Genomic DNA, 24,110 nt, shown 5'->3' with positions numbered 1-24,110 from the left:
CTTAGTCATCCATGTACAACTACATTTGGCATAAATACCATTTATTGCCTTGCAAAGCTCATAATAAACCCACTTATGCTTGTTTGTGTAGATTATCAAACTTTATAAGTTTACCTGTAGTGAAGGACCATCCTGGGGCAAATTTCTCACCCTTTGCACTTAAAAACATCTGTAAAAACATCCAATTTCTGCAGAAAGTTCAATGTTCAAGCTTCCAGAAATAACTTGTTTTATGATGTGTTTGCCTTGTATGTCTCATAACTAATTTAAATGAGTAAAAATATCCATGCATTTTTTTTTTTAATTATTACTTCTTTTCATGAGCAAGAAGTACCCTGCTCCAAAGCTGTCACTTTCAGAACTGCACTGATGTGCTAATTTTGCAGAAATAAGGAGTCAGTGCTTGTCTGTGAGGAATATAAAGAATGATAACCCGGTTGTACTTCACCATATGTTCAGCCTCATGCAAAAGTCAAATCAACTGCCTTTTTCTAAATTACTTCCTCTCCTGATACATGGACCTTATTTATAGCCTCCCTTTGTGCAACCATAACGCCATCACATAGGGCTTAGGTTCTGAAAACCGTAGCAATTGCCTGAAAATTGATTTGATGTCTTTTGCCCATCCCTCCCTAAGGTCCCTCAAGACATTTTAATATGAGCCATGACATTATGATGGATGAAATCTGGCATTTTACTGTAGCAATGCTACTCCCATGTGGAAAATAACAGCTTGTTCAAAGCCCATCTTCCAGCCAGATTTAGGATATACAGTAAGCCACATCTTCAATCTCCCCCTTCTCTCCACTCTTTCACAGCATCCTTTGCAAACAGTTTTGTTTTGTATATCAGGCAGCTTCAGTACCAGATTCTTGCTAATCCTTACCCTCTGTGAAGCTAGTTTGAAGCTTTAAACTGCTGTCACACACACACACACCTTCCCCAAATTCTCTTCCACAAAAAAATACATGCAACTAATTTACAGGTAATTATCTGAACAGAAAAAACAACAACAACAACAACAACAACAAAAAAAAAAAAAAAACGCTACATAAAGATGTAAATCATCTTTGATAATATAAAATTCCTAGTGAACTGTCAATCTAGTAACACAGTGTTACATACAGACAGTCTAGCTCAAAAATATTCTGTCTTCCCTGTTGGACCTTAACTACATAAATGGAGGAAACCTGGAAATTAACCAAATGACATTTAAAATTTTTATTTAAATATTTAAGGAAATCTAACCAAGATGGCTTGCAAAGCACTCACTGTTGAATGACTACCAAATATGTTCCTTTACAGGCATCTGATAACCTTTTTCTAACCCCAGGTATTTGGGATAAAAGAAAGCTCACCCAAATGTTATCATGCCAATTAACTACAGACTGAAGTATTGAGACAGTTTTCATAGATGTTTGTGTGTGTAATTTACACAGATGAAATTCAGGAAAAGCAGAAAGGATTTTGGCTTCTTGCACTTTGAAAGGTGAACTCATTTTAGATGTTTAGAACAGCTAATTATATTTTTCTTTCTCTTCACCTGAGAAACCCTCTTCCGTCATCAGCTGCTGCAGTTGCTTATTTTGTTCGTAAATAAAAATGTGATCATACTGAGGAGTGTTTATCCTCTTATTCTACTTTAAACATTTAGAAATCTAAAGTAGTAGTTTTTTAATTAATTAATTAATTAATTTTGTTGATCAGAGAGGACGTATCAGATGTATCAGTGCTGAACCTTAAAGGTTCTTTACTGGCAATACCAGGAACAAAGGGATGATCATACCCCTGACTAAAACTAAATGGGAGGAAAGACCTCTCCCAACCAATGATGACTTCAAACATCAGATCTAGAATTCCTTTCACCATGAAACAACAGTAGGTGCTACAACACCAGAAGCATTACTTGGCCATCATAATTTACATAGCTTTTGATGATTTGAACTATTCACAGTCATTGATGTTTATTAGAGAGTGCTGTTATCCTTTTTTTTTTGCAGTTGGGAGAGGGAGCTCACTTCAATTCCATTAATAGTATTTTTTTAAACTTTTGATAAACAAATGATACAGCTAAATATCAAAGAAGTTTTATATACATTGTTATGTACATTTGGTGCTTAGCTGTTCATGGGACTTTGGTACCTAAAATACTAGGACCCTGGGGTCTCATCTCTCCTCACTCATTGCCTGGGACTGCAGGCCATCAGTTCCTTCCATAGAGATGGCATAAGATGCCAGCATCATTTCTACCACCAACACTGTCCTACCCCGCAGACAAGATTTGTGGTTGCACTTCACCACCTACAAAGACCCATATACCTTCCCTGTGTGCATGACAAGAATCTCAATCTGCAGAAAATTTGAGAAAAAATGTCCCTGGCCCTGAATTACCCCTTGTGAAGTAGATAAAAATTGCCCTCTCTTTTCTATTTGTGCTGCACACTGTACTTTTAGTTGTAGATTTCCAAAAAACTAAATTTCTGAATTCTAAACACTATGCCTGAACTAACCTGAATGTGTATGCAAAGCAGTTATGATTTTAGCACTGAAAAATTAAGCTTTTCTAGATTCTTCTCTGTTGCAGTGCATACACATTACAGAGCCAAAGAGCTCATAAGTTACCTTAACAGACACCGTGAAAGTGGATGCATGGTCTATGCAACAGATTAAAGCATCTATTGATGATTGATTTTACAATAAATGAATACCTGAGAGAATTCTGTCAGTTCTTTCAGTCAACTTTACAGTATTTTTTTCTGCTGTCCTTCATCTCATCTTTAGATTTGACTTAGCTACTACTTCATCCTGCTGCTTTTTTTTTTTTTCTTTTTCTTTTTTTTTCTTTTATTTTTTAACTACCTTCTTCAAATTCCTTTGACAACCTGAGAAAGTCTTGCAGCTGAATGCAGTATTAATTATATTTCAAAGCAAACCTTTTATTCATTTGGGGACAATCTGTGAAACAGAAATCTGTGACTGAAGCTGCTGCCAAGCCAATTACAGCAAAATAACTCAAATATGTCTCAACAGATTGCAATTTATCCTATTGTTAGATTGTTTACTTTTTAGATCAAAAGGTTATGCTCACTTAAATTAGCTTTGCATTTAAATATTCCTTACCTTTCACAAATTATATATGTATAGATATAGATAGACAGTATAGTGAATAAGACAAATTCCATTCTCTAAACAATAGATATTATAAATATATTTCCAGTTGATTTATTTAGAAATAATTCACAAAAGCATTCTGAGTATTATAGATTTATAGATTATAGAACCAGAAAGAAAAATTACAATCTATCTTCTTTCATAAGTACAGGAAAATAAAAGGTTTTTTTACTCAGCCATTCTTCTATCAAACTACTCAGCCATTCTTCTATCAAACAACTCTTCTACAATATCAGAAAATGTGATTTAATATTTTTCAATAGTGTTGAATCCATTGTGTTTCTAGGTTGGTTTTTTTTTTTTTTTTTTTTTTTTTTTTGTAGTTTAATATCTATTATTGTCCAAAAGAAATTGCTGTTGTACTTATTTATGAAAGTGCCTGCTTTTAAAAACAAAAACAAAACAAAAAACCTCCGAGACCAGACTGTGCATCTTTGCTCAAATATGAGAATGGATGCCAATGGAACTAATGCTTCCTACAGAGTGGGTGTAAGCAAAACTGATATAACATGCTTTATGATTTTTTTGAGTTTCAAGTTATTGATGAATATTTTATACAAATATATGACAACCTATTGACTGCTTATGACATATTTGCTGCCACAGGCTGTCTATTCATAAACAGCCAAATGCATAACGAAGCAAGAGAGTTAAGTCACACCTATTTTACTTTCCAAAACAAAATAAATCTTCAGTAATGGGGACAGACTCACATTTTTTTTTTTTGTCTGTCTCCTATGCTAAATATGGTTTTTCATCATTTTATGTATGGTTATTTCTTCATACTTAAATTCATGCATAACTAAATCATTAATCAAATGAACACTTGTTGACTTTGCACAGTACTTTCTGAATTCTCTTCATTCTCCTTCCTTCTAGTTGGAGCTTTGTCTGTATTTTTGGACTTGCACTTTATTGCTGAACTAATTCAACCCTTAAGCTGAAGAACTTCTGGTCAGCAGTAGAAAACAGATTTCTTAATGCAGAGATTGCAATATAACTCCAACTAAACATCCTCATTAAGCTTTTGAATATGCTCATGGATTATTGAACCTGAACTTGTGCTAGTTGCATATGGACCTTCAAAACTTGTAGAGCACTCTGCAATTTCTCTGATGAGTATTAATGGAATAATTTTGATATTCTTTTAAAGTAGCTTACAATGACCAAAAAAGGAATAGTTTGAATTCTGGCTTGTTTTGTGTTCTGGCAAATAATTGTGTCAAACATGGAAAAAGCTATTCCAGCTCCTGCATAAATTCATGTAGAGCCAAAGGCAAAAATTTTCCAATGCAATCTAGTTTTTGTAAATGGTGGACATCCTTAAATGCCTCTGACATCACTGAACCCAGAGCTGAAAATTGTATCCCAGTGTCTCTGTAAAGTCTAAATAGAAGGGATAATATGTTCTCCTAGTGATAAAGCAGCCCTCATGTCAAGAAACCTTTTTTTTTTAGAATTTTCTCTATTTAAGAATCTGATAGATCTACCTTTATTAAAAACAGGGGAAGAAGAATGAATCATAAAGAGGATTCCTCCTTCTCCAGCTATATTTTCTAATTTTTCTGTTTTGTGCAAACTTGGACAGGGCACAACGTAGATAGTTGACTAACTATTAATGCAGAACCATGTTGGCAGGTACCTTTTTCCATATTTTAATATCAAATTATAAGAATGCTAATTCACTACCTTGTAGTGTATACTTTTAAGCCTTAAAAAAGTATCTGGAAAGGATTTAAGATACAAATTCATACCTACAGCTATACCATCATGAACTTGCTAATACTTAAGATACAATTCCAAAAAGCTTTGTCAGTACAGTTTAAAAAGACAATTATTAAGAGATGTCTGATACAGTAAATGTCCCATTTAATTTGGGATATGAAGTTTATAGTCTAGAGTCTCAGCTTTTTCACCTGTATTCAGAAGGCTTCATTCAACTTCCTTGGATATTTTAGCAGCTGATGATACTTGTGTATTTTACTTTGAAATAATGTTTTTAGAATTTTGTCTCACTGAAACTGATATAGTACCATGCTCTCACAGTTTTCCTGGTGAGATCCCTTTAAGGACAAGTCTGTTGCCTGAAGAACTTTCTCCAGGGACCCACATCACATTTTCACATTGCACACAGGAACCATATATCACAGAAGCACAGAATCATAGAATGGTTTGAGTTGGAAGGGACATTGATGATCCTACAGTTCCAACCCTGTATGCACTCATGGGTATGTGTGTATGTATTGTGCTTTGGACAGAGTCTGAGTATACAACAGTGCCTATTGAGACATGAAGTAGTACCTCATCTGTACTCATCCTGAAAACTCAGAGTTACACAGACCTTGTGCAGTCATGGAGGAGATTATGGCTATATTTGTTTCCATTTTGTGGGCTGTGATTTCTGCTTTTGACTGAAGAATTGACAGAACCACATCATCCTGTTACCCCCACCTCCCACTTCAGCCACCTGGCATATCTTTTCTTTTACACTTTGGATTATTTGTTGTAGGGTGTAGAAATGGTAATGTCTCAATGACTGCACAGGAGACTAGGTGGGTGGTTTTCAAAGAACTATCATTTAAAGTTACATAAACTAATTCATCATCATCTCATTTTGGGCTAGAACATTTGGAAACATAGTTCTGAAGCTGAGAGGATTTATTTAAAAAAATAAAATCAAAATAACCTGATGGTCTACTACATGGAGTTAGCTCATAAACAAGTTAACCCTTAAGTAAGTTAACTCTCATTATATTTACAGTTAATTTTATTATTGCCACATGATCCAAGAGATTGAGCCACTCAGAGAACTTGATATAAAAACTCTTTCAAACCCTTGAATGCTGAAACTCAGCATCTGTGTCCTAAACCTGCCAAGTGTAACCTCTGAATGGTCACCAGGCTACTGGCTCCAACACTAAAACATATTGAGGAGGAGTAGAACAGGGGAAGGCAATCCAGAAATGGGAGAAACTTCTGCCAAGAAAGTGTCACACAGATATATAGGAGCCAATTACCTTTGTAATTGCATTTTACCAATAAAAGCCAACATTGTGTCCAGATTCCTGTAAGCTCTGCTTGCTTCAGTGACAGTTTACAAGTGCAGTTAATGAGTTAAGGTGAAGATACAAACTCTTATTGAAAGGGAATGACTATATTACATGAAGAAGAAAAAATAAGTCATGAAGGTAAGATGAAATCTTAGAACTTTTACCAAATATAAAAAATCCTGGAGATAACTGTAAATCTCCTCTAAGATAAATAGGTAGGGAGCATCTACCAAGATCAGTTCTTTATTAATGGCTATAGTATAGAGTCTATATTACATGGGAATGACACTCACCATAGAAATATGTCTTTATTTCAAACTGACTTTATTAATGATATCCTTTATATGTATAGCAGATTTAGTCTGTGCGAATATAAATCATATAAATCTGAACTAGTTCTGGTACCATTTTATTAAATATTGTTTTTCTGATAAGAATATTATAAAGTATTATTTTAAACAATCACTATCACATACGTAGCTTCACTCTAAAATATCGTGCTCATAGTTAAAATTTGCACACGCCAAACCAATGCTGGAACATAAGACATATATATAAAGTTATCAACAATAAGACCTACAGTATTAGGCAACTGACTAGCATTTCTAAAATCTGATTCTAACCCAGGGGCTACAATTTTCAGTGAACTATAGATGTGAGTACTTGATCTCCATTAACATACCACCTAAATATCTCAGTCTTGTAATATATGTCTCTTCAAAATAACGACAGATTTTGCTGTCACTATCACTGTTACTATTCCTTTTACAGACAGGGACTGGATGATAGAAGTGTTAGCTCTTTTGCTCAAGGTAGTAGGAGACAAAATTGAAACTGAATACTAACCCTGAATTTGCCCTTTGAAAAGTGAGCAGAACAACTTATTTTATTCTAATGCACCTCATGGTCGGACTTTAGGTGTTCCCAGTGTCTAAGCCTTTCTTATCGGTCCTGCATGTCCCCTCCTTAGTGTTTCAAATGGGCAGCCAGAAATGAAACACCTAAAATCATAAAGCATTTCTGAGATAATGCATCAAGATCATTTTCTTTGAGGTACATAAGTTGACTGATTGTAATTGGAAGGCAGGAAAGATTCTGGGGTGGAAAAAGGAAGAGGAATTCAAAAACTGAGGAACTTTGAATGTCTTTGTCCAAAGCTTTAAAAGCAGTCATGTAAAGTATTCCCACTATGCCTTGCTAAATGTAAACTTTAGTTATTTTACATGTTCAGTCAGAAGAGAGACTTCTTTTTAAACAACACATGGTATTATTATTTATTTTCAGCATATGTCTAATAACTTTTCTGTAGTTACTCTTTTGAACTTTATTCTCAGACACTTTAACTGAGATTTTTAGTTTTCAAGTATATGTTTAATTTTATTAGATATTTATTTGCAGAGACACACTACTGTTGCTCTCACCAATAAGGAAATGCTGAATATGCTAATTTTCGTGACATAGATCCAAGTTATGATAGCCACAGCCTCTGTGTTCCTCTTTAATCCTCATGCTTCAAGATTTCAGCTGGCCTGTTGTTATCCAGAAAGTTTGGTCCATTTAGTACAAAATTTTCTCATCATACCTTGGATTTCTTTTTTTTTTTTTTTCTGAAATGATAAGGAGGACATACGTTGCAGTAGAAGATAAATTACATGAAAATGTGAATATTCAGTAGAACAGTTATCTTGGAAGTCCAGAGATTAGATTTTGCTTTGATACTTATCTACATGGCCCTTAAATGGTGCAGGTCCAGTTGCATATTTCTGGAGCTAAGATAAGTATTAGCTGCAGTAACTGCAAAGTACAATCTTGCTATAATTAAGCTATATTAATAGCTTAATAATATCAATAAATAATATATATTATTATTAAATTTTCAATGTTTGATTAGAAATTTCTTATCTTATTCTGATAATAAATCTATGGTCAATAACAGCTGAGACAGAGTTACAGTACAGGTATGTTGACTTAAATTTGCATACATAATCATATTGAAGCTCTGTTGAAAATAATCCTTACTGAATTCAACATATTCTGTGAGTCAGGATTTACTTTACAACTTGTACCTCAAGCACTTAATTCCTTGAAAATAAATGTTAGTTTGTGCTCTTACCAAGTATGAGAAGAAATTGGTCAAGAGACCTTAAATATTTTTCCTCTTTCTTTCATTATGCTATATGATGGCATTGCCTGAGGTGATCTCTATTGCTTGAATTTTAATGAATGCACACATCACACATATGGCATCTAACAGTACTCAAGGTGCTGAATTTCCACCACTCCAAATGGCTTAATACTATCCTAATTTTTTTGTTTTGTATTTTCATAATTACAACAATTTCACAATTTTAATAATTTCATAGTTTTAATAGTTTTATAGTTGATGACCAAAGGGTACTATTAGGTCATTGAGCCTAACTCCCTGCTCTTGATTACGTTTCACATGCATGCAGTATGTTAAGTCAAATAACATTAGCTAATGTGATGTTTTTCAGTCTTCAGAAGCCTCAGTCATGTACCACAAGCAGAGAACAGGAGAGAAAATACAATATCCACATGCCTGCAACAAATACAATGGATACTTCAGAAAAAAAAAAAAAAAAAGAAATCCAAGGTACGATGAGAAAATTTTGTACTAAATGGACCAAACTTTCTGAATAACAACAGGCTAGCAGAGATCTTGAAGCATGAGGATTAAATTTAGGAAGTTGTTATCACTGTTTGACTTTAGATTGACAGCCTGCATATAAGTCTTGGACAAACTCATGACTATGTTGCCTCCAAACAGCTGTGGAAAAGGGACAAATACATTAATCCAAGCACTTACCTCCTCTCAATATGCCAAGCTGAAAAGTGGGGATAAAAAAATCTGATTTTGTTTACAAATCTCCAAAGTAATGCTTAGGAATTTTGATTATTGATACTGTTGTATAAAACTACTCAAAAAGCCATGACTTCTCAGCTCCAAACAGCTGATGTTCTGTCCTATGTAGACAGCTTGAAAAAGACTGTTCAACAAACCCTTTGGCACAGAATTTGAAGTTTCAACACAAGCTCTAATTAAAAGACATAAAAATCCTCTCACATATCTGAAGTTTCATTTTTGTAGTTCCGCAGGAGTGATTTAGAATAATTTTACTTTACGGCATTTATAATAAATAAAGCCAATCTCAAAACCTCAAAACAAAGCCATGTGAGGTAAGTAGGTTATAAATCTGGAGAATCTAGTCTCCAAAAGCAATGGAATTTTCACTGCTTTAATGTGTGATTAAATTATTTTTAGCTGAAGGAAAAAATAATCATACGAGACAAATATCAAGCTGCGTAAGTAATATACTAAAGAGTGCTCACTCCAGCCATGTGCCATAAAACACAAAAATCTATGGTGGCTGCTCCTACAGTGGATGACACAGGCAGGGAAGAGGTTTGTTAAAATAATTCCATCTTCCAATGGTAATGCTGCAAACTGCACATACTAGAAATTATCACTAGAAGGGTATTAACATTGGAATGCTACATTTAGTATTGAATATAAAAAGCTCTTCCTAAATAAAATAGCATCTTCCAATATGGTTTTCACTTAGTGAACAAAATCTTCCTGGCTTTAATGTGACAATAGTAAAGAATATTGATGTGCAGCCATATCTTTAAATCCAATTCATTTAAGTATTCAAGAACCTGCCAGAAGAGGAAAATTCATCATTTTTTTCCTTACTCAATAAGATCAATGTTTGTGCCGTGTTTCTTGCTAATTGGTGTTTTTGTTTCTTTGTTTGTTTGTTTGTTTTGGTGAGATATTCTAAGCTGTATTAGCAGTACTTTCTTCTCCGTGTATTTCATTTTTATAATTATTTCTGCATATATCATGCGCATATCTCAAATGCACACCTCCACAACTGCATCATTTGAGGAGCTAGATTATTCTCTTTTTGCCTGTATACATTTCTAGCTGACTGCACAGGGAGTTCAAAGAGAAATAGGGGGAAGTTCTTTACTAGGAGAGTGGTTAGGCCCTGGAACGGGCTGCCCAGGGAGGTTGTGGATGCCCCGTCCTTGGACGTGTTTAAGGCCAGGTTGGACGGGGTCCTGGGCAATCTGCTCTGAATGTGGATGTTTGGTGGCCCTGCTAGGCAGGGGGGTTGGAACTACATGATCCTTGGGGTCCCTTCCAACCCGGGTGATTCTGTGATTCTGTGATTCTGTGAAAAAAAATGTAATCTAAACAAAGAACGAGAAAATGCAATCCAACTTTGATAGGACAAGAAGGAACATTTTTAAACTAAAAGAGGGGAGAATTATATTTTATGTCAGGGGGAAACATTTTTACTCAGAGAGTGGCACAGGCATAGGGTGCCCAGAGAAGCTGTTGGTGCCCCATTCCTGGAGGCATTCAAGGCCAGGTAGGATGGGGCCTTGGGCAGCCTGATCTAGTAGATGTTAACCAGCCTAATCCAGGGGTTTGGAAGTGGATGGGACTTAAGGTCCCTCTCAACTTAAGGCATTCCACGATTCTGTGATTCTATGATCTCAATTGTTTAGTGTCTGTAATAAATGTACGTAGTTTGAGAGCTCTGAATCTGATTTCCAGCAAGACAAAGTAATATGTTAAAAAAAACAGCTAAGTGTTAATTGTGAAGTGGGCACTAGAAGTGAGAGAGGGAATAGTTTTTTCCTTTCCAGTCTTCTGTGGGAAATGTAGATTATGAGCCAAATAGAAATAGGCTAAGTGCAGGTGTTAAGGGAGTGAGAAGGAAACAGATGGCTGAGTTTGCTAGTATGGCTAGTATAGTTTTACAAATCAATTTTGTTGTCTTCTATATTTGCTGAAAACTTAGCAAACATGTACATTTACCTCAATTGGGGCGCAAATAAATAAAATAAAATAAAGTAAATAAAATGAAAACATGTATTTAGAGGTGTTTAAATAGTTCTAAATATTTTTTCTGAAACATAGTAATGATGAGGGCTATTTTCATCTATATGAAGGAGAAGGTGTCTGTGAAAAGGCAGAACATATATCTTAGACAAGTAACTGAATTCTGTGTGATAACTTGGAATGGAAATCACAATGACAAGGGTTGTCCAGCATTAATTTTACAGAGAACTGTAAATTGCTTTCTCTCCATTGCTACTGTGGAAATTTCTCTCCTTATTAAAATAGTTAAGTGGACACGAATTAGAGAATGAAACCATGTGCCCACAAACCGTGGTGAACAGGTGAATGATCTTATCCAGAAAGACCAAAGATTTGCTGTAACTCTTAAGCAATATTCCTGAAAGGACTAGGATTTTTATATTAGCTATGCTATGATCTGACTGCAGTACAAATATACTCATCTTTTTCAGGTGAGTGACTCAAATTCAGGCTGCTGTTCTGAATCAGGCAGAAATAGGTAAGAATTGAAGTTATGAGTAATCTTTCATGGTTCTTGAGTGATTGGAATGTGAATCAACAAAACCATTTTATTACGGATGTCTTTTGAGTTTTCAGCAAATGGCACACTGGTTATTTAAAAAAAGATCAGAAATGAGTATTGCTTTCATCAGATGAAATGCAATGTTAAAAAAATACCAATAGCAACAATTCAGTCAAGCTGAAAAAAAAAAATTCTCATGATTTGGCCAAGAAAGCCAAAGAAAAAAACACGTTATGCAACTTTAAATGTGAAGCCCCAGCATTTTACTAGGATAACACTCCTTCCGATAATACAAATTGTGTGCGCATGTCTTCCAGTTATGTTCTCAAAGCCAGAATCTAGATCAATCTTTTCTTAGCTACTTGTTAATGACACGAATACTGTGGGTAAATATCACTTATAGTTCAGTGACCTTTGGTATTTAGTCTATACGCTGTGTGTGTAAATCCCGGGGATGAAAATTCATGCAGTCAACCTCTGTTAGAAAATGTGGAGTCAGAAATTGAAAGCTCCTCAACAAGTAGATTCATAATCCAAGCATTACCTGGATTCCTAATTTCAGTAGTAAATCACTGGCATCTGGATTGGTCTCAACTAAGCCTCTAAAGCAGCTAAAACATTCAGGGTCTAGTGTGGAAAGCATCTGGACACACATTTTAATTCCTGCACTATAATGCAGTTAGCTGAAAGAGATGATAGGAATCAATGTCTAAATTTTGCTCCAGAGAATTTACAAGGAGGTGAAGATCAGACAGATATATTTACACTGCAGATACATTAACTAATGTAAGACATTTCCACTCTTAGTCATCAGTCAGTCATAAACATTGTTTAGGGAGTACTTTAAGCCAACCTTTGGTCCCAGGAATCATTACAGATTTTTACAATTAAATAGAAAAAAAAACCTTCCCAAGGACAAAAATAACTGAAAGGGAATGATTCCTTCTAAAATTTAATTTCTCTATGAATAAACTACAGAAAGATTTGGAATTTCAGTTTGAAGTTTAAAAAAAATAAATAAATGTATGGACAGGCTGGACGAAGAAGCTTCAGAAAGTGTTTTTTAAACATTTTTAATTGGACTATTTTACATAAAACAGAATCACCTTCACAAAATAAAAGGCCAGAATATTAATTCAGAAAAATTATTAAAATAAAATAGTCAGTAAAAAGTATTTGCTATGTTTAAATCAGAGAGAAGTTGTAAATAAAGGCAATAACTTTTTAAAATTCTTATAAAGAAAATGTAGACACGTTTCTAAAGTAGAGGGTTTTAATGCAAAATTTATAATGAAAAATTATCTGTCTTAATTAGATAAATATCTGGTCATATATCTAGAAAAGACAGTTGGTAGGATGAGAAACATTACAGTGTACCACAAAATCAATGTACCAATTCAATAAATCCTGTTTTTTAATAACCAACCAAGTCACAAATTTTGGTTCCCAGTTTCAGTTTTAGAAGACTTGTGTAAATCTCTTCTGATGTCCAGTATTGAAACAGTGGGGAATAAATATTCTGTAGAAAGAAAAAAAAAAAAAAAAGGGGGGGGTCTGCCTGATTGGGAGTGTTTTTGTCCATTATTTATCATCTATGTGGTTTATTTTTGTTCTTTCATTTCAACAGTAGGACACTTGGTGAACTTCATGAAGGGTATTACATTGTGTAAAATGACAAGCGAAAGATCAAAGGCTTTATGAATCCACTGTGGGAATATTTACTGTGGTTATAGTGGAGATATTCTGATAAGGTTTAAACATCTTCCTTAGTTCTGATATAAATCCCTTAGTCACGTTTTTGGCCTAAAGAAAGTTTTCTTTCTCTTGTGAGTTTAGTGATCTGCAGATATCGTAAATGGTTTGAAGAGTTCTGAGTAGATATGATCATCCCGTAGAAGTTTTATGTGTAATTAAATAAGTCATTTAATCATGTTGTGCATTGATTTCTCATACAGATTCCAAGGAAGAATGGCTTATAACGTGGTGTATACAACACATGGAAATTATTCTTGTGATGCATTTGAGTGCTTATTTCAGAATAGCCTATTCTAAAGTGCATTTTTGAATAGAATTCCTCCTTGAATTATTTAGGCAGGGATGATGAATGCTCTCTTCGGAGCAAATATAGTGGTGTCCAGGGCATGGCTTCGTAATATAACTGTCTTGATGTATTTTGGATGGTTACTCTCTTCATGGAAACAGATGTGTTGATTTGGAGGTTTTCCATAGATTATAGCTGGCAGGTTGTCTATTTTGATTTTTCCTTTGGTGCCTGAAAACTGAAGATTATCATGGAGGATTTCTGGCAAAGTATAATAGAATTCTGCTTGTGGTGGAAATTAATGAAAAAATCCAGATTTCTAGTACAGATGATAAAGATGCCAATTTAATATATGAGGTAGATCATAAACTTCACAGTATAATTGTTAAAAATATTTTTCTCTGAATTTACTTCTACTTAAGTGACATTTTCAAATTAGACATATAAGGCAGGATTGGAAAGTAATAGTGGTAACTTCATATAAAAATTACCATTAACAACAGACAAAAAGATAGGTAAGTACAAACCACTCATCTAGTACAATTCTTACAAATTTTTTTCCATGTTTTCTTGGAACAGCATTCTTAACCACTTCTACCTCAGCATCTTTCTATGCAATATAGAACAGCATAATTTATTCTCAGTTCATAACGATGGAAGTGATGCTATGGCCCAGTTTTAAATATTACTTCCTAGTGGGGCAGTTTCATTATAAATAGTGGATAAAACAACACCTGGCAAGCTGAGAAAATACATCTAATGTATCTAATATGAATCCAAGTGTAGCACCCGCACTGATGCATTACACTCTTCTCTGTATGGGGCTGCCCCTGGGATTATTTTTATGCTTTTATGTATGTGTTAAATTTTGTGAGATCGCAATGGATATATTTAAACATCAGACAGAGACATTCATCAGTCAGGAACATTAGCAGAAGGGACCTGATTATCAGGGGCTGGATTCCTGAAACAGGCTAACTACAGCAATTAGTATTCTTGTTCACTGTTTGAAGAAATCCACTTTGATTGAAATTTGTCACCCACCCCCAGACATACGGATAAATCATATACACATTTAAAGAAATAGTTCAGTCATAACAGGGAAAAAAAAATGCAGCAAATTAAAAAATGAATGCTGAAGAGAAAGAAAAATTGATTCTCCTTCTAGTCTTCTTTAGGTAAGCAACTGATAATACTTCCTACTTCTGAGTTCAGTTCCCTCTTCTTTCAGCTACCTTAGTAAATTTGGATTGCAAACTTGCTTGGTGGAGCAATTTGAAGCAGGGATACCATGAATGCTCAGGATCCCATACACCATCTGAGTTGCTGGCTTGGACCTTTTCAGACACATGACAGAGCTAACCCTGATTTATTATAGACAGTGTTACATGTGGTAACTCCTGAACTACCAAATAAATGGTAAGTGATGCTGATGCCTAGGTGATAGCTCTTTTTCTTTTCCTTCTTTGTTGGTGTTTTTTGTTTGTTTCTTTATCACAGTTGCTTCTGGTTTGTTTTTTGTTGGTTTTTTTGTTGGTTTTTTTTTTTTTTGGTTTACAAGCACCACTAACAGAACATTTCATTTTGGGTTGAGTGAAATGACATTTTTTATTTCAGCAGTAGATTTTCCTCCGCAATCTCTCCCTCATATTCCACAGGTAGCTCAATTTGTTTTTGTTGCTCTATTGGTACAACCACTTTTTCCCCACTTTGGCAGCAAACTGAAAAAAAATATCGTTTTTTCAATCAGTCTACCTCAAGAATACAAGTTGATGTTGGGCTTTCACCAAAGCTTTCAGTACATCAGGCCAGCCTGGGTACACACTCCGAAAAGATCTTTTCTCTATGACTCTGCCAGCGTGTGCATCCTTTATTGCAGGCGCAACAAGGGTGACAATCTGTGGCGGGCCTGGTGGGAGCTGATCCTAGTGGCAGGCACGCAGTCAGCTATAGCCTGCTGTCAATTTTACCTGCCGGTGACTCTCCCAGAGGCCTGAGTCTGCCAGAGTTCACAAAAATGAGGACAAACAGTGCTGTTTTTTGCAGGGTTTTTTTTTTTTTTTTTTTTTTTTTTTTTTTTTTTTCTCATAAGTCGATTCAGGAACTCGGAAAACAGGCTGAGCTGGGAGGGAAGACAGATGACATGTGAAAAGGGGCCACCTATGAAAAGAGACTTTTGCCTTCCTATTTGTGCACGCATTAAATTCTCTGTTAAGCAGAATCAAACAAGGAGAAAAAAATCTCTCATTTATACAGTGCAGTATAAGACAGTTTTGTGATCTCAGACTTTGGATGCTGGGCTGCATTTGTTAGTCATTAGGAAGGCATTATTCATACAATCTCCACACTTGTTCTTAGTAAGAACAGCACACCTTGTGAATAGAATCATAAAATCATAGAACATCCCAAATTGGAAGGGACCTTTAAAAATTATCGAGTCCAACACTTGGCTCCACACAGGAACACAGTTAAGTTCAAATTATTCTTTTTGCAATCCCTTATTGACATTTGCCACAACTGAGATATTGGCTAAAATGAATCAGTCAGTTACTCAAATCTGGCTAACTATGCATCCTTCGAGATGGCAGGATGTAGAGGGACTGTGTACAAAATATCATTGGTCATCTGTACACCTTGAGCTGTACTGTGTGTTGACAGTAAATTTGACACAATCACTGGGAGAAATAATTGTACTGAAGCCCTGTTCCGAGGAACCATCTTCTATTTCTTTTTTAAAAAGAAGCATTTTTCCTAAGAAAAAATTAAAAAAAAAAAATTATATTCTGTACAAAATACGTCTTAGCACCTCAGGCATTGCAAGGATCACCAACCAATGTGCTGAGGAATAGCATAGCAACCGTCACCAGGGAGAATGTCAAAACTCTGAGACATGCAGACAAGAGAAAGAAATAAAAGAAAGCAGGCAATGGAGGTAAGTTTCAGCTTCCCTTAAATCTCCAACAAATTGTTTAATTCCCATACAGTTCAACTGCATTTAATCTAACAACAGCAACAACAAGGGAAACTGTATTTATAAAACACATAAACTAATCTACTCTATTTTTCAGAGGAAAGATGCAAACTTTGCAAAGAGAGAAGGTGAAAGCATGGATTTTGGTAGTATAATTCAGAACAAGATCTAGTTGTATTCAATAATGCATTTCTTCAGGGTAAAATCCTGTGTTATAGATCCTGGTTTTGCATGTTAGGTTCCCAGATGAATAACAAAAGCCATTATATCCTCACTAGTGTCTGAAAAGCCCAATGCCTTTGTTGCTTAAAACACATACTGAAGGGTGATTTTGCCAAAGCATTCGTAGCATCTGGTTTTCTCCTTTCAGTCCTTGCTTGGGGGATAATATGAGAAATCTCAGATTTTACTTTTAAAATTATTTTTAAACAAATATCAAATCTTTGTTGTAGCAGCATCCAAATGGAGATAGTTGTCTACATGTCCTGCACAAATATAAAAATGCAAGGACGTATATACCTGTTTAACTATATAACAAGTTTTCTTCTAGCTTTTCCTTCCTTTTATGCTGTATTTATGCATTTAGCTGCCCTGGAGAAATTTTGGCCTAAATTCTCTCCTATCTCTCTCCAATACATTCATAATTCTGTAGTTTTGACTCACTCCTGAGAACTGGAAATAGGACCTGGCACCTTGTTACACCAAAAAGGAACTTACATGGATGTCTTCGTCATGGAAACGAAGTTCTTGCTCATAATCCAAGAATGACTCTTTAAAATCATGACTTTCAGTTGTTCTGTTTTGGATGAGGATATGGGACTTCCTGTTCGCAGTAGATCCTGATGATCAGCATGAAGCCATGACTTGTAAAAGTTCTAGGGAACTTCTTTTAGCAGAGAGGTTGGATTTGATGATCCCCAAGGGTCCTTTCCAACACTGTATTGCTGTAATTCTGTGATTCCGTGATTTTCTTTTTCATTAATCCTTGTCTTATAATTATTTCCTTCTGTCTTGAATCATTGTCTATGGAACTTTGACGCTGTTATTTAACTACGTTAAAAATCTTGAGGTAAAGTACTAGTAGAATCATAGAATCATAGAATCACAAAGTTGGAAACAACCTGCAAGATCATCTAGTCCAATCATCCTCCCATTACCATTGCTACCACAAGCCACTAAACCATATTTTGTAACTCCTCTTCCAGATGCCTCTTGAACAGAGTAGACCTGTTAGGAATCACTGGGAATTTAATTTTTTTTTTTTTTTTTAATTTAAAATGAGTGGTTGATTTGCTGGAAACAAAGTGCCCCTTTGAAAAATAATTCTAGTACCACAAAGAAGGAAAAAAAAAAACAAACACAGAAATTTCTGGAAAAACTTTTGTTGATAAAACAAAAATATATTTGGATTTAGACTATACTTAGTTAAAAAGAAATATGAAAGTGCCAGGAGGTTTTTTGAGAGAATATCTTCTAATACTGCAAATAATATTCTAAAAAAGTGTCATAGTCCAGTTCTGTATTGTTTTCCTTCTCTAATAAAAAAAAAATTAGAATTCTTGCATCTTACAGGCACATAGAACACATAGTATGAATAGTTCATTTCACCAGAGCTTATCTTTTATGTGTGACTGTTGGTTTATTAATGTTTTATACAAATTATAAATAATATTTATATATAATAATATATAGTAAAATATATATGTTGATATTTTATATAAATCACCAGGTTTTGTCCATTATTAGGACAGAGAAAACACGTAAAAACCATATTTAAAAAAAAAAAAAAAAAAAAAAAAAGCTAAAATGTGGTTCTTGTCAATTCCTAAATGTAGGGTATTTTTATTTGCTTCTTTTAAAATAAAAATATGGATTATAGTAGCAAACATATTATTAAATATTATCAATTATATAATATATGATTATATAATACAATCATATTATCAAACAAGCAATCCTGCTGTGCTTGAGTTGTTCGATATTATGCAACTTGGAGTAAATTTTCTCTCTTCTGTCACAGTTCTGATGCATGACATAGCCAAAAGAAAATATGCTTGCACCCAACCATGCAGCATCTGATCAGTATGGGTAATTTGCTATAACTGGGAATCATTGACACAAATTCTGTGACTCCATCTAATAAGAGACTCAATAATTTTACAGTCATTAGCACAGCAAACTAAGTCTGTAAGGATGGTAATCAAAAATCACACTTTAGGGCATAAACTAATTGCCCAGTAGGCCAGGAAATTATGTTTCTCCTGTGTTGCACAAACAATCAGATGTCCTGTAAGTTTTCAGCTTTTTTCCAAAAAACAAGAGAAAATGAAATACTGAATGAGCCTTCATTGCTCAGAAATCCAGAATTGAAGTTGAGAAATAAATGTTACATTAATGTAGATCTCATTTTCCTGGGTAAGTTCATTATTTAGCATATAATATCTTTCCGCTGTATCATAATTCCTACATAATATAAATGAGAGCTGTGCCAGGAAGAATTAAAAGACATAAGAAGAGTTGATGAATAATAGGTTGTAGGCTGTGGGTTTCAGGCTGTCGGAAGTTTAACCACACAAACTGCTATTTTTCCCTTCACTGCCCTCAGAGATTAAAATCAGCAATGGTGATCTGGCCTCAGCTTTTCAGGTTGAAGCTATTGCCGTGGTTAAATGGGAAAAGGAAACATCTTGAATGATCCTCATCTCTGTATAGAAATGCATATTAGTGTTCCTATCCAACTTTCTTTATTCTCTTAAAAAGCACAGAAAGAGCAAAAGAAAAGAGAAAGCATCTCTCATTGCTAGCAAGCTTCTACTTCACTGCCTACAGGGCTTCCCTGAACCCTTGATCCCATTCCATCATCATACAGGGAGCAATCATTTTTCCTTCAAAGGATGAAGTTTGGCCACATACATTTAAAAAAAAAAAAAAGAAAAAAAAAAAAAGATGATGATGAAAAAAAGAAAGGAAAAGATACATCCCTTAGCTCAGAAGGTCTTTAACAGGAAAAAAACACCATTTGGGGAAGCTTTGCAAGGACACATTTAAGTAGTGGTTATCAGGAGCTGGGAGGGGCTGGGAGAGAAAGGTCAGGTCTATACATAGCCTAAGCATTTGCTACTTGCTGTTGCCAGGCAAAGGTTACCCGGCTAAGTGAACCTTATGTCTAACCCCATGTGGTATTTTTTGTGTTTTTATCTGAACTCCTGTCATGCTGAGCAGAGCAGCTCGCACCTGACATTTTTCCCTTTATGGCCTTTTAAGCTACCAAGTCTGATTAGTATAGCATCCTTAGGGAGTGGGAAGATGTGGGGCAGGGGGGAAAGGTGGCAGGCATTTGTAAGGCATGAAAAGGATCTCCCTCCCACTAGAATTTTGGCCATCTACATCTGCTTCTGTCCTTCCTTCTCCTTTGTGACCAAAATTAGAGGTGATGCTGACTCTCAGTCCTCAGGATCAGCAATTTTGGGTCAAATTTGTCCAGGAAAAATACTCTGTTAATGAAGAATTTAATCTCAGATTTTAATCACACATCAGGACGCTCAAAGTTAAGGTTGCCACAGCAACCTTACAATAAAGCTTTGTGCAATGCAGTTAGTGAAACACACATTTTGATTAAAAATTGTCTCATTTTTCTGGCAGCTTTTCATCCCCCCCCAGATTCCATTCTCTCTGAATTGTCATCCAAATGAGGGGAAGGACAAGAGCCATGCTGGCAGAGGTAAGAAGTGTGCTGTTGCATAGATGGGCTGGATCTCAACTATGTAGTACAAGGCACTGTGATGGTTGGCCTTCCATCTTGGGGAGAGTCTCTAAAATTACCATGAGTTGGCAGAACCAAATGCTCTGCTGGAGTCTAGGTGAAAAAACAACAGCAACAACAACAAACACTATGTAGTTTTTTGCTACTAAGAAGACTTTTTCAGTAATGAGCATCTAACATAGAAGTGGAAATGTTTTGGGGATGTGAAGTATGTAATGATTTTAAGTTGCACCAGAGGAGATTCAGATTGGATATTAGGAAAAAATTCTTCTCAGAAAGAGTGCTGAGGCATTGGAAAAGGCTGCCCAGGGAGGTGGTGTAGTCACTGCTCATGGTGGTGTTCAGTAAAAGGGTGGATGTGGCACTGGAAGACACAGGTTGGTGGAAATGGTGGTGATGGGCTGGTGATTGGACCAGATGAAATTAGTGGTCTTTTCCAATCTTAATGATTCTCTGAAAAGGTGCTGGGAGACTTTACAGAGAGAAAGGGAGAATGGTTTTGTGGAGTGGAAATGTTGTCCAGTGCACAGATGGCCATTAGCGGTGAGTTGGTTCACTGGTCAACAGTAAGATAAGTCAACTGACATATCTTAAAAGAATAATAGAATAATAGAATCTTCAAAGTTGAAAGGGACCTTTAAAGGTCATTTAATCCAACTCTTCTGCAATGAACAGGGACATCCACAGCTAGATCAGATTTCTCAGAACCTGATACAGGCTGGTCATGAATGTCTCCAAGGATGAGGCTTCCACAACATCTCTGGGCAACCTGTTCCTGTGCCTCACCACACTCAGCATAAAAGACTTTTTTCTTATATTCAACCTAAGTCTGCCCTCTTTCACCTTTTTCCCCTTGTCCTATCACAACAGATTCTGCTAAAGAGTCTGTCCCCCTCATTCTTGTAGCACCCCTTTAGATCCTGAAAGGCCACTCTCAGGTCACCTCGCAGCCTTCTCTTCTTCAGGCTGAACTGCCCCAGCTCTTTCAGCTTGTCTTCATGGGGAAGGTGTTCCACTTCTTGGATAATTTTTGTGGCCCTCCTTTGGATGCTTTCCAACAGGTCCATGTATCTCCTGTACTGAGGACACCACATCTGAAAATAGTACTCCAGGTGAGTATCACCCATGCAGAGTAGAAGGGCAGGATCTACTCCCTCATCCTGTTAGTCATGCTTCTTTTGATATAGTTCAGGTTACAGTTGGCTTTCCGGGCTGCGAGGGCACACCATTGGCTCATGTACAGCTTCCCATCCACCAGCATCCCCAAGTAATTTTCAGCTCAATCTTTTCATCCCCCAGCTTGTATTGGTATTGCGAGTTGTCTCAATCCAGGTGCAAGACTTTGCACTTAGCATCGTTGAACCTCATGAGGTTCTCCTGGTCCTACTGCTCAAGATTGTCTAGTCCCTCTGGATAGCACCCCAACCCTCAAGCATGTTGACTGCACCACAAGCTTGGTGTCATCTGCAAATTGCTGAGGGTACACTCGACTCTACTGCCAATGTCACTGATGAGAGTATTGGTCCCAGTACTGACCCCTGTTAGATGCCACTTGTCACTGATCTCCATGCAGATATTGAGCCGTTGACCACTACTCTCTGGATTCAATCTTGCAGCCAGTTCTTTGACCACTGAACAGTCCACTAGTCAAAACCATATTTTTTTCCAATTTGGAGAGAATATTGTGGGGTACAGTGTCAAAGGCTTTATTGAAACCTATAGGTCAGACATCAGTGGCTTTTCCCTTGTCCATTGATGCAGTGTCACTATCATAGAAGGCCACTAGGTTAGTCCAGCAGGATTTGCCCTTGGTGAAGCCATGCTGATTTTTCCTTATCACCTCCCTGTCTTCCACGTGCTTTAGCATGGAGCTTCTCCAACAACCCCATGCAGTGTTATAGGCTTGGGGACGAGTGGCTGGATGATTGTGAAGACGAGAGGGACCTGGGGGTGTTTGTTGATGCTTGGCTGAACATGAGCTGACAGTGTGCCCAGGTGGCCAGGAGGGCCAATGGCATCCTGGCCTGCATTAGAAAGAGTGTGGTCAGCAGGAGCAGGAATGTGATCATCCCCCTGTACTAAGCTCTGGTGAGGCAGCACCTCGAGTATTGTGTTTAGTTCCCTCACTACAAGAAAGACATTGAGGCCCTGGAGCGTGTCCAGAGAAGGGCAACAAAAGTGGTGAGGGGTCTGGAGCACAAACCTTATGAGGAGCAGCTGAGGGAGCTGGGATTGTTTAGTCTGGAGAAGAGGAGGCTCAGGGGAGACCTCATTGCACTCTACAACCTCCTGAAGGGTGGCTGTGATGAGGAGGGATTTGGCCTCTTCTCCCAGGCAACGAACAGGTCCCAGGGAACTGGCTGCAAGTTGTACCAGAGGAGTTTTAGGTTAGACATGAGGAAGAAATTTTTCTCTCAGAGAGTGGTCAGACACTGCAATGGCTGCCCAGGGGGGTGGTGGAGTCGCAGTCCCTGGCAGTGTTCATAAGGCGTCCGGATGAGGAGCTACGAGATATGTTTTAGTAGCTTGTGGTAGCAGCGGTAATGAGAAGACGCTTGGACTAGGTGATCTTACAGGTCGTTTCGAACCCTGTGATTCTATGATTCTACAATTCTATGATTCTGCTCCATTCTTCTCCAGCTGACAGGTCAGTCGTTCCCTGGGTTGTCCTTTCTACTCTTCTTAAAAATAAATGCAATTTTGCCTTTTTTCCAGTCATCAGGGACTTCACCTGACTTCCCTGACTTTTCCAGTATCATAGAGTGTCTTGGCGACTACATCAGCCACTTTCCTCAGAACTCTGGGATGCATCTCATCAGGACCATAGACTTATGGATGTTCAGGTTTCTCAGGTAGCCCTGAACCTGATCTTTGCTCACTACAGGACAGTCATTGCTTCCCCAGTCCCCTCCTTCTGAACCAATCACTTCAGTATTGTGTGATGAGCAGTTATCAGAGAAGACTGAGACACAAAAAAAATGTGTAAGATTTATACTTACGTACTGCAGAAAAATATTATTGTGCTTAAGTTTTGTAGGTCAAGTAGTTTGGAATTACCAATGAGAAACCGTTAGAGAAGTGTCTTGTTACCATTCCAAGATGATTTTGCCTTGTGCCTCCTGCAAGGCTGTTGTCACTTCATGTCCTTCTTTGTTTCCACAGCATCTTCCTGCCTGTGTGGTACCTAACAACTCCGGGAGAATTGCTGGCGTCTGATGGTAGCAATTGTAAGTTAGAATCTGGTTCAGTCCTACTGTTGTCAGAGCACAAAACTGGGTAAGTAGGGGGTCATCCAATAGCCCTTCAGCTGTCTTTCTCCCCCTCCATTTTCCAGTCTGAGGTCAGAGCCTCCTGCTGTGTGGGCAGGAGTGGCATTGGCAGAGCAGCCCTTTATAAAACTGCAAGAGAAGCGGCTTTGACGTGGACTCACTAGGGAAGGAGCCAGCAGAAATGAGAAGAGGCAGCCAAAGGTCACTCTGGTCTGCCAACTGTAAAACCAATCCAAGTGACACGACTGTAAAATCCAGGGCTTCAGAGCAACCTCCTCCAGCTTCTAATGGTGTATTCACTTACTCCTCCCCATTGCCGCCTGCTCCCTTGTGCAGTGTCAGCATGGAAGACTTAAGGTAGTCAGCGGGAGGCAGGAGGCAGGGAGCAAGGGTTGCATGGAGGAAGAGGAAGATCTGCCTGGCAAAGG

The sequence above is a fragment of the Lagopus leucura genome, unplaced genomic scaffold (genome assembly GCF_019238085.1).
Source record: "Lagopus leucura isolate 7727_CA_CO unplaced genomic scaffold, USGS_WTPT01 Super-Scaffold_100008, whole genome shotgun sequence".
Classification (NCBI taxonomy): Eukaryota; Metazoa; Chordata; class Aves; order Galliformes; family Phasianidae; genus Lagopus; species Lagopus leucura.
This window is presented reverse-complemented; position numbering follows the sequence as displayed.